The following is a 9,714-nucleotide window of genomic DNA, read 5'->3' as shown; positions in this document are numbered from 1 at the left end:
AAAAAAAAAACCTTCTAGTGTTTTGCAATAACAGGTACTTAATCATACACGTCAAAATTATAAATTATGAGATGAAAAATTAAAAAAAAAACCCTTTTAAATTTGAAATTGAACATTTTCATCTGAAATTGAAATTGAATCACTATCCTCACAAATATAGCAGAAAAAAATGTCGAGCATTACAAACACTTTGGCTCCTAATTTTAGCAGAAGTCAACTGCAAAATTACCGCCGTAATTATCTCAATTCCGTCAATTTTACCTCCAATTCACCCGTCTGGTCAACTTTCCCGAGATTCTCGACGCTGAAGCTTCAAGCTTCTTCTGCTGCTGTTATCGAAACGACGCCGGTATGAATCTTTCATATTTCTCAATTAATTTAATTTTCAGCTCAATTTCTGGATGATTTTTGTTAATTATAACCGTATTTTTTTGAATATTTTTGCTTAATATCTGTCGTTTTGAGTGTGAATTGTTAAAAAAAAAAAAGTTTCGAGTGTGTAAATTAGGTTATGTTTGATTATCAGAGTGAATATTTGTAATTCTAAAAACTGTATAAATAAATAAATAAATAAATAAATTCTTAGTTTGACTATTTTCCAAATGGAGTATACAGTTGTATTGGGTATTGTTGATTAAAAGAAAATAATGTACTGTTTCTAGTTAATTGCTGAAATTTTTTACTTGTAAATTGAAATGGGTAGCCTTTTTTTTTTTTTTATTTATTTATTTATCATAATTTTTTTTTTTTTTGAATTTGTGAACTCTAATTTGGACTTATTTTACCAGAAATTGGTGGAAATAAGGTGAAGAAAACGTAGAATTAGTCGTATTTAATTTGGGAAGCTTAAAACGAATGGTTAGTAGTGGATACTCCCTCGTATAGGTAGGGTGGTTTGTTGGAGAATTAGATACGAGTATTAGGATGTGAGATGGGAAATTTATATGTACGGAGTAAAGTATGAAAACTGTTATATACAACCAGGTGCACCATGCAAAGTAGGAGTGAGAACCATGAGTGGAGAAATAATTTAAAATGTAGTAGTGCCGTAATGGGAACAAAAGAGAGATACTATATAAGAATGTTTCCAAAAAATAAAGTGTCATTAATTAAACAATATAAGGTTTAGGGAAAGTGTGTTAATTAAATAAAGCGAAAGAGTAGTGATTAAAATTTGACTCTAGACTTCAAATGAGCCACAATTAGTATTTGTCTTTATGAAGGCTTTTCCAATAACATATCTTTAAAGAGGGAGGGAGTGGCAAGGAAGTTTTTTTTCCATCCTAATTAATGTTATAGGACTGAAATTTGTACTTCGACACAATTAGATGTATTTTTTGTAAACATGAATAAGCTACTCCCTAATACTCATATATTTTCCCATCCTTATTAATGTTATAGGACTGATTTTTGATATGGAAAATAATTTAGCTACTCCCTAATAGTTAAGTTCTTGGAAAATAACTTATGTGTGAGATGGGACCAATTTTCCCGCATCGGGGGTGTTATATAACGCCATAAAAAAAGTGATCAAAACCGCCAACATTTAGTGTGAATGGACAACCATGCCCTTTGTACTTCACCACTATCTTCCCTCTTGCCACCAATCACTAACACCTTGGCACCACCACCCGATTGACGCCGACCACCACCACACTTACCGACGACTACCACCACCAGCCAGTCAGGGTGGATGTGGTGGGTCGCCAGTCAGAGTGGTGGTGGGCCGCCGGGGAGGATAAGGGGTGGTGAAATAGTAAGGTTATGGTTGTCCATTCACACCAAATGTGGGCGGTGGTGATCTTTTTTGATGGCGGTGTTTAGCAATCTAATAAACAAATAGAGGCTTAATTACCAACATATGATAATGAGTGGTTACTTACCTATCATTGATTGGTTTTTGGATGGAGCCATGCTAGGCTTATATGTGGTCAAGCTCTCCTTCAACATGGGTTTATATAGGATTGGTGATTGAAGTTGGAGTTCAGAAATTAAATTACACTTACACATTCGTAGTGTAGATTTTAAGATTTGTTTGATTAATTTCTAAAAATGCCTGCCCTTTATGGGAGTTGTGAATTATGATTCTCCTTTTAATTGTGCCTTTCTCTTTTGTGGATTACTTTCAGGAACTTGTCACAACTGACCAGAAATTTGATACTAACGAAAGTATTTTAGGTTGCCCAATCTGTTTTGAACCCTTAACATGGAGTGGTGATTCTACTTTATCAGTGTAAGTTATTTTCTTGCTAATTATAGCAATGTAACCCTATCTCTGAAGACCATGGTCTGGTGTACTTTGAGCAAAATTATAATTCACTTAGATGAGTTAAATATATTGCAGAGACACTGCTCAAGGCACTACCCTATATTCTAACACCAGTAAGAAGACTTACTATGCAAATGGACCCATTTTTAATCTCACAGCATCAAGCGGGGCCAAGGACTATGTTGAATCAATGCCTTTAGTGACAGAGTTTTTCAGGTGCTGCGAATGTTAAAAAATTTGAAATTTTGCTTAGTACAACTTTGAGGTTTATTTAGATGCAGGCATCATTTAAAATGAATTGTTTCTTTGTACAGCACTCCTGCGATGTCATTTCTGTATGAGAGAGGCTGGCGCCAAAATTTTGGCTTGGTGGTTACTCCGGCCCTGATAGAGAGGTGATCTTATCAATTTTCTGTTTTTATTCCGTTCTTTGTCTTCATCTCACACAACTAGATGTATTTTTTTTTTTCCATCCATCATAATCTAGTTTTGCAAGTTTTTGATATGGGCAGCACTTGCCATGTCATTGTGTCTTATTTATTTCTTTTCTCTAGAAAGTAGTCTGTGATACTCTTGGTGAAAGCATTATGAATGCCTTATTTATGGATTCAGTATATTGTTCTTGATTGCAGTTTGAAATGGCCAAAGAATACTTTAAACCTGTTTTTGGTGGAAACATTGTTGATGCTAGCTGTGGAAGTGGATTGTTTTCAAGGCTTTTTGCTAAGAGTGGACTGTTTTCTCGTGTTGTTGCTCTTGACTATTCAGAAGCAATGTTACAGCAATGCTATGAATTTGTTAAAGAGGACCCTGGCTTCCCCAAAGAGTAGGATTTCCCATATTTGAGATCAGTTGAAATTCAAATTTTATAGCAAATTCTTTTGACGACTTATTTTGACACGTTCTGATTCATAATCCCGTTTCTCAACAGGAAGTTAATTTTGGTGAGAGCTGATATCTCAAGGCTTCCATTTGTTTCTGGCTCCATCGATGCTGTGCATGCTGGTGCTGCATTACATTGTTGGCCCTCACCTTCCTCTGCTGTAAGTGTGTGTGTGTGTGTGTTTTTTTTTGATGATCTTTATCCTGCATGTAACAGCTTACCATACGACTTGTTATGTAATTGTGTTTTTATTTATTTATTATAATTTTTCTTTTATTCTGCACGTTTTGGTTTATGGTACACAGACTTAGATACCATCATTGCATTTATTTGATATAGTACATTACTTGACAGCAGTAAAAACATTACATAAATCATATTCAGGAGTTTGTGATGAACATATAAATGATCAGAGATCCTCTGTTATATCATCATTGTAATCCTTCAAACTCTATTCTGATGTTGAGATAGCAGTTCAGATATCCTCTGTAATACATCATTGTTACTTTCAAACTCTATTCTGATGTTGAGATAGCTTGAATTTCTTAATGTAGCTTAGTTTTTTTAAAGGCTATATTCTTTATATATACCGTTTATAATTATATACTTGGCCTTTGAGCTCTGTAAATCAATTACAGGTCTTCCTAGTTTATCCTTTATGGTGCTAGGATACTTACTGGAGAAACATGCTGTACACGGGGATCTGAACTCATTTGATTTGACTCGTGTTGCTTAATATCTTACACCGCTGCTAATATTCAGCAAGTGTTATAAAGGGAAGATTGCATCAAGTCATTTTAGCTATTTCTTCTATCTGTTTCCTTCATTTTCTTCTCCAGGAGAGTGTGGTCCATTAAACTTGTCCCATATTTCATTTTTTTTTCAACTCTTTTGTAAAAATATAAGGTGATGCATGTGGAGTAATATCACCAGCTTCTGCAACTTGCGTCTGTTTTCTTGTCTTTGCTTAGATTGTACCATGCATTGATGGATAAGCAATTTGTAACTTATACAGACAATTAGTCTCTTAATGCATTTACTTACAATCAATTATCACTCTTTTGGTATTAACTAATGTCTAGGTTGTTGAAATAAGTCGAATATTAAGACCTGGGGGTGTATTTGTTGCAACAACTACCATAGCAGATGGCCTTTTTACGCTGGTGCCTTTTAGAAGCAATTTTCGGGAGGTAAATGACTTTATCTTTACAGTGATAAATTCAGAATTAATCCTACTCAGCTACTAATATTCCTTACTTTTTTATAAATTTGGCTAATATTGGTCCATTCTCATACTTTCATAAATTATGTGGTATTATTGTAGTATCTGCAGCAAATATCAGGATCACGTGTTTTCCTCTCTGAACACGAGCTTGAAGATCTCTGCACAACCTGTGGCCTAGTGGACTTTAGGTGCACACGGAATGGGCTGTTCGTTATGATATCTGCTACAAAACCCAATTAAGCTTGTTGATTTCCGCAATGGTCTGTAATTCTGCATGTCCAAGGTGTCAACGCACAAATACATTACAAGTACTGCATTGCTATCAGTAATGGTATCCATGTATGGTTATATGATTAATATGCAGGAAGTTTTCCTGTATCATCCTGAATTTTCATTTTCTTGTACATCTTTGTATCATTCTTTCTGCTTGTATATGGTGCTCAAAAAATATTAATACCATCAGTATAAATTGTAATAACACCAAACTTCTATTTTTTTGGCCGATTCGGAGTTTGAATAAAAAAAAAAGCAGTTCTTGATTGTCAAGCTTATTGTGGTGGATTGGTGGTGAATCTAATTCATTTCAGTTTATTTGGCTCACATATAGTATTAGCCTGTCAGCTTGCATGAGTTCAATAATTCTGGGAGAAATCTTCATTGAACAGCAATCAACTCTCGCATTCTGGATGACTATTTACTGCTCCAGCAACGTTGTACGAGTATTGTAAATTTGTAAGTTCCCATAAGCTGTGCTTTTCCTTTTTTTTTTTTTTTTCGGTATCATATACTTGCAAAAAGGTGATTTTTTTCCCACTAATATGCAGACAGCAAGTTACTTTTTGAGTTTTTGGTTCTTACAAATTCTGACATTTGAGATACTTTGTTGCACGAAAATAATCTAATTACTTATACAGAGCTTGAGAGCTGTTACAAGGTTCATTACTGTAATGTATACAAAATATTGCGAAGTATAAAAACCTATTTCTTATGTGTGAGACATATTGTACAAAAAACAAATACATCAGAAAAAATTACACTAGCTAAATGCGCAGAGTATGGAGTATTTTACATAGCTTAGAACTTTAATTGGTAACTGTGCATTCCTTGGGAAACCTGAGGGAACCTTTGTGTATCAGTGCAGTAATTGTAAATCCTGAAGTTTTTTCTGCACCATTGCAGCCTCTGCTGACCTGTGGTATCTAACTGTTGGTTCATCCAAGCAAATTTTGAGCCGGATCCATGAATGAAGATCTGCCGTTGGACCAAACACATGCATTGGCATAGAAGTTTCTGTAAGAAGCTGTAAACGGAGCCTTGGTCCAGTCTGTCTTGATCCGGCCACCTTGTGTTGCCCAGTCTTCGGCATCCCAGAGGCTTGAGTATATCCTCATGGCCTGGCTCTTTGGGAACGGGACTCCAATAGATTCCATGTTTCTTAAATTCTCTGATGGGTGTACCATCCACAGAAAAATCTGAGGCCAAACAATAGCAAGGTAAGCATCCTAAACTATTATGATTCTTTAGTATATACCCCTTCCCATTTCATGACATCTTATTTATGCGTCCTTACATTTCATTACTACAGATAGTCCTAGGTATTTTACGTGTAAATAAATTAAATAGATTGATGACTTACATGATTCTTCGGGGATTCCAGAGAACGGAATAGGTGTGAAAGTCGGTAGTTGGGTCAAACCAGAGGCGGAATTGTTGCTCTCGACCACCTTTCCTTTGAGTGAAAACGTTTGTGTGGAGTGTGTAAGGCTGACCGGTGACGTTACCTAGAAATTCGAAGTCTACCTCATCATGGGTAAGTCCTTGGGAAGATAACTGTAAAAATACAAATAGAAGAACGTCAACGAATTTGATAGATGTGGGGGTAGAGGTGGCTACTGGGCCAATTCAGGTACACGGGATGTGGTCATGTGGGTTAATTCGTAACTAGCAGCCCAGTTGAATAACTTCAGTGGTCAAGCACTGGCAGGGCAATAATAATTTCATTGTAATATAGGATGGTAATCATTTTATCAAGGGATGATGAATGACATGAGTGAGACTTACGTAATAGGCAGTCACAGTGCCAGCAGAGTTCCTGGGACAAGCTTGATTTTCATGTCAATCTTCCCAAAGAGATATTGGTTCTTTGATTGGAAACCAGAGCCAGAGGCTTTGTCAAGGGAGAGCTTGAGGAGCTGGCCATTATTTAGAATTTTGGCACGACCATCACCCCAAGTGAGGTCAAAGTTCTGGTAGAAATTGCTAGCAGTAGAAGCTGCTGCAGTTAAATATGCAAACATGAGGACTTTGATGAGAAAAATAGCAGTAGCGGCAGCCATAGTGAGCTAATGATAGTAAGCATAATTTATTAGATGAAGATACTTGGCTTGATGGGTTTGTGGTGTGCATGGAGCAAGGATATTTATATGCCAGGAGATTGCGAACGATGATTAGGGCGGCTGGTGAAGTTGGTAGAAAGACAATGACTTGTTAATTACTACTATTACTGATAGGTATTGGGATTATAGTTAGTAAGGTTGAAATTAATAAAGATGAAACAGCTGTTATCTTTATGAAGCACTAATGCTACTGTAACTTATGAAATAGATAAAAAAAGGAGAGGTTGTGGTGGTCATCAGTCCAAATTGTCTTCTTGATGCAACGGAGTTGAAAAAGTTGCTGCCAGGTGGCACCCTGGTGGATATTCTGTTAATGCACATAGCTAGTGAACCCAAGGTGAAAAGGACGGTGTCTATTGAGGAAGAAGCTTGTTACAAACCCATTGGTAGTATATTTTTAATACTAAAGCTAACTAGTGTATTCTTGCTAGTGCTGTAATGGTTTGAGCTTAAGCCTTTAAATGCTCTAATTGGTAGGCGGCAATCATAATGAATTTATATTTAATTTTACAAGAAAAATCCTATGATAATGTTCTCCACCTCTTAAGTATGTATTTCTTTCATAAATTTCATTACCACTTTCTTTTATTTTTCTAAGGGGTAACGAGTAGTAATGAAGATTTATAGGATGTAGTAAAAAAAACATATTGAGGAAGGGATTGCATATAATAAGGACATTAACATACAACTTCTCTTGCAAAAATTACATGCAAGTTTATCATCTTTTACCATCGTTTATTATCAATCTTCTAAACAGGCTGTTGGAGAGTAGAGATTAGTGCTTTAACTTTGTCAAACAACGGACAAAGATCCTCCATTTTGTTTGATACATTAACTTTTTTGCTAAGAGCGAAAGAGGTTGGCAATTTGATTAGTGATCTGAAAGTAACTTTTTGGTGGTTAGAACTACGAATAGTATTCTTAATTCCTTCCACTTTAACCAAAGAGCCCCTTATTATGGGATTAATTGTTTATGTCTGTTAATTTATTTGATTAGAACTACTCAATATGTTAATTTGCTGCACTTAAATTTAAATGAGTAAAATAAACCTTGAACTTCTATTGGTTAATGTAACAAAACCGCTAACTTCTAGTAAAATTGTTAACCACTTGCTATATCATGCTGCTTCTCTGTCCTACTTACATGTTGCTTAATACATTTCATATGAAGATATATTTTACATTTACATTGAAATCCTAATCTGACTAATATTGACCCTTAATCTAAAAGTTGTGTTCTAACAATCAATTGAAACACAGTTGTGTATGCGTGGCTTTTATGTTTACTTGTACTAATTTTTTTAAAAGGTATGGGAAGAAGGTAAGTGTAGGATGCGTTGATGCGACAAAGGTTATCTTGTCCGCTAGCAGTCAGATTGGTCGCTGGAGAAAAACATGTAAGCTGCCCTTGGAGGTTGAATTAATGAAACCACATCTGACTTCAGTTAGCAAATTGAATAAGTTGAGATAGAGTATGGCGTATTAGCTGTTGTTAGTGTGGGATTTCTCTTATTGCCAATTGGTTTTAGGTTAAAGCTCGAATGGAACTATAGTTGTATGTGTAGGCCAATTGAAGATTAAAAAATGGTTTCAAAGCCACTAATGATCTGTTGTCCTAAGGAGAGAAATTGCCCATTGGTTAGCAAAAGGAAAAGGATTTGAAGAATTGTTTGGCTGCCTAATACTATTGGCTTACATTAAGACCTCAGGTTGAAGGAAGTCTATATCTGAACTCTTCAATTGCAAGTATGTAATGACTCACTTCAGTCACATGTGAGAAAAGTGGTCAGAGTAAATCCACACGCGTGTTGTCGCACATGGAAGAAGGGAATAACTTGAAGCCGCTTTAATTGGTTTTAGAATAGAACTTTGAGTAGTTGTATGTGTTCAAGCCTTTCTCCAATACGACTTCATATGTAGGTTTCAATATAGAAAATTGTGTGGTAGCCGCTAGTCGCGAATGAATGATTGTTGGCATTTTTTCCATCAACTGTTGATTGTGTGAAAGGCATTACTATTATGGTGCATTTTAAGGTTCATTTGTTTTAGTTTTGTTGGTGGTTGTAGTAGCATGATCCTTTTTAAATTTTAGTGATTAGAAATTAAATGTCATAGTAATAATTAAGAAATAAAAAAAAAAAAAAAATGACGATTAATCCTCCACTCATGTCGCATCTCAGTGTCTTTAGTGTTAGTGTAATTAGTGCACCATCATCACTCATATAATATTGTTGCTACCTTCAAATCTTCTTCGATGAATTTATCAATGTCAATTTTAAACTTTAATAAGTGTATAGTCTACTATTCTAGGGGGTCATATTTTTTTTTGAATTTTAAACAAAAGTAAAAAATTATACGAAGTATTAAAGTATACATACTAAAAGAGTAAAAGTATACAATGATGCAATTGCAAAAAATGTTAAAAATAGTAAGATATTGATTAGGAACTTGGCTAATGTTGCTCCACACGCGTACTTTCTTGATTCTGTGTTACTATTGTAGTGTCTGCATCAAGTATCAGGATTGCGTTTTTTGACTTTTCCCTGTCTGAACGCGAGCTTGAAGATCCCTGTTCAATCTGTGGCCTGGTAGGCTTCAGATGAACAAGGGATGCACATTTCATTATGATTTCTTTCAAAACCCAATTAAGCTAAACATGCCGTGGTGGACTGGTGGAGTATTTTGTGTTTAATTTGGATTGTGTACGATATTAGTCTTTCACTCTTTCAGCTTGCTAGGACTTCAGGATGACTATTTCTGGCAGAAGTTGTATTAATACAGTATGAATACAAAACATTACAATTATACATGCTTATTTCTTATGTATGTGATGTTTAGTACAAAAACGAATACATATAGGAAAAATTACACTAGCTAAGCACACAAAGTATCTCAAAAAGCTCAGAACTGTAATTGGTAACTGTCAATCCTTAGGAAGATT

At 35.2% G+C, this 9,714-nt stretch overlaps 2 pseudogenes; one reads left to right on the top strand and one right to left on the bottom strand.

The window, feature by feature from the left end:
- LOC110709619 lies at window positions 1-4,686 on the top strand (annotated as a pseudogene).
- A 720-nt stretch (window positions 4,687-5,406) lies between these two features.
- On the bottom strand, window positions 5,407-6,729 carry LOC110709618 (annotated as a pseudogene).
- Window positions 6,730-9,714: the final 2,985 nt, after the last annotated feature.

Source organism: Chenopodium quinoa, unplaced genomic scaffold (genome assembly GCF_001683475.1).
Source record: "Chenopodium quinoa cultivar QQ74 unplaced genomic scaffold, ASM168347v1, whole genome shotgun sequence".
Classification (NCBI taxonomy): domain Eukaryota; kingdom Viridiplantae; phylum Streptophyta; class Magnoliopsida; order Caryophyllales; family Amaranthaceae; genus Chenopodium; species Chenopodium quinoa.
This window is presented reverse-complemented; position numbering and strand designations above follow the sequence as displayed.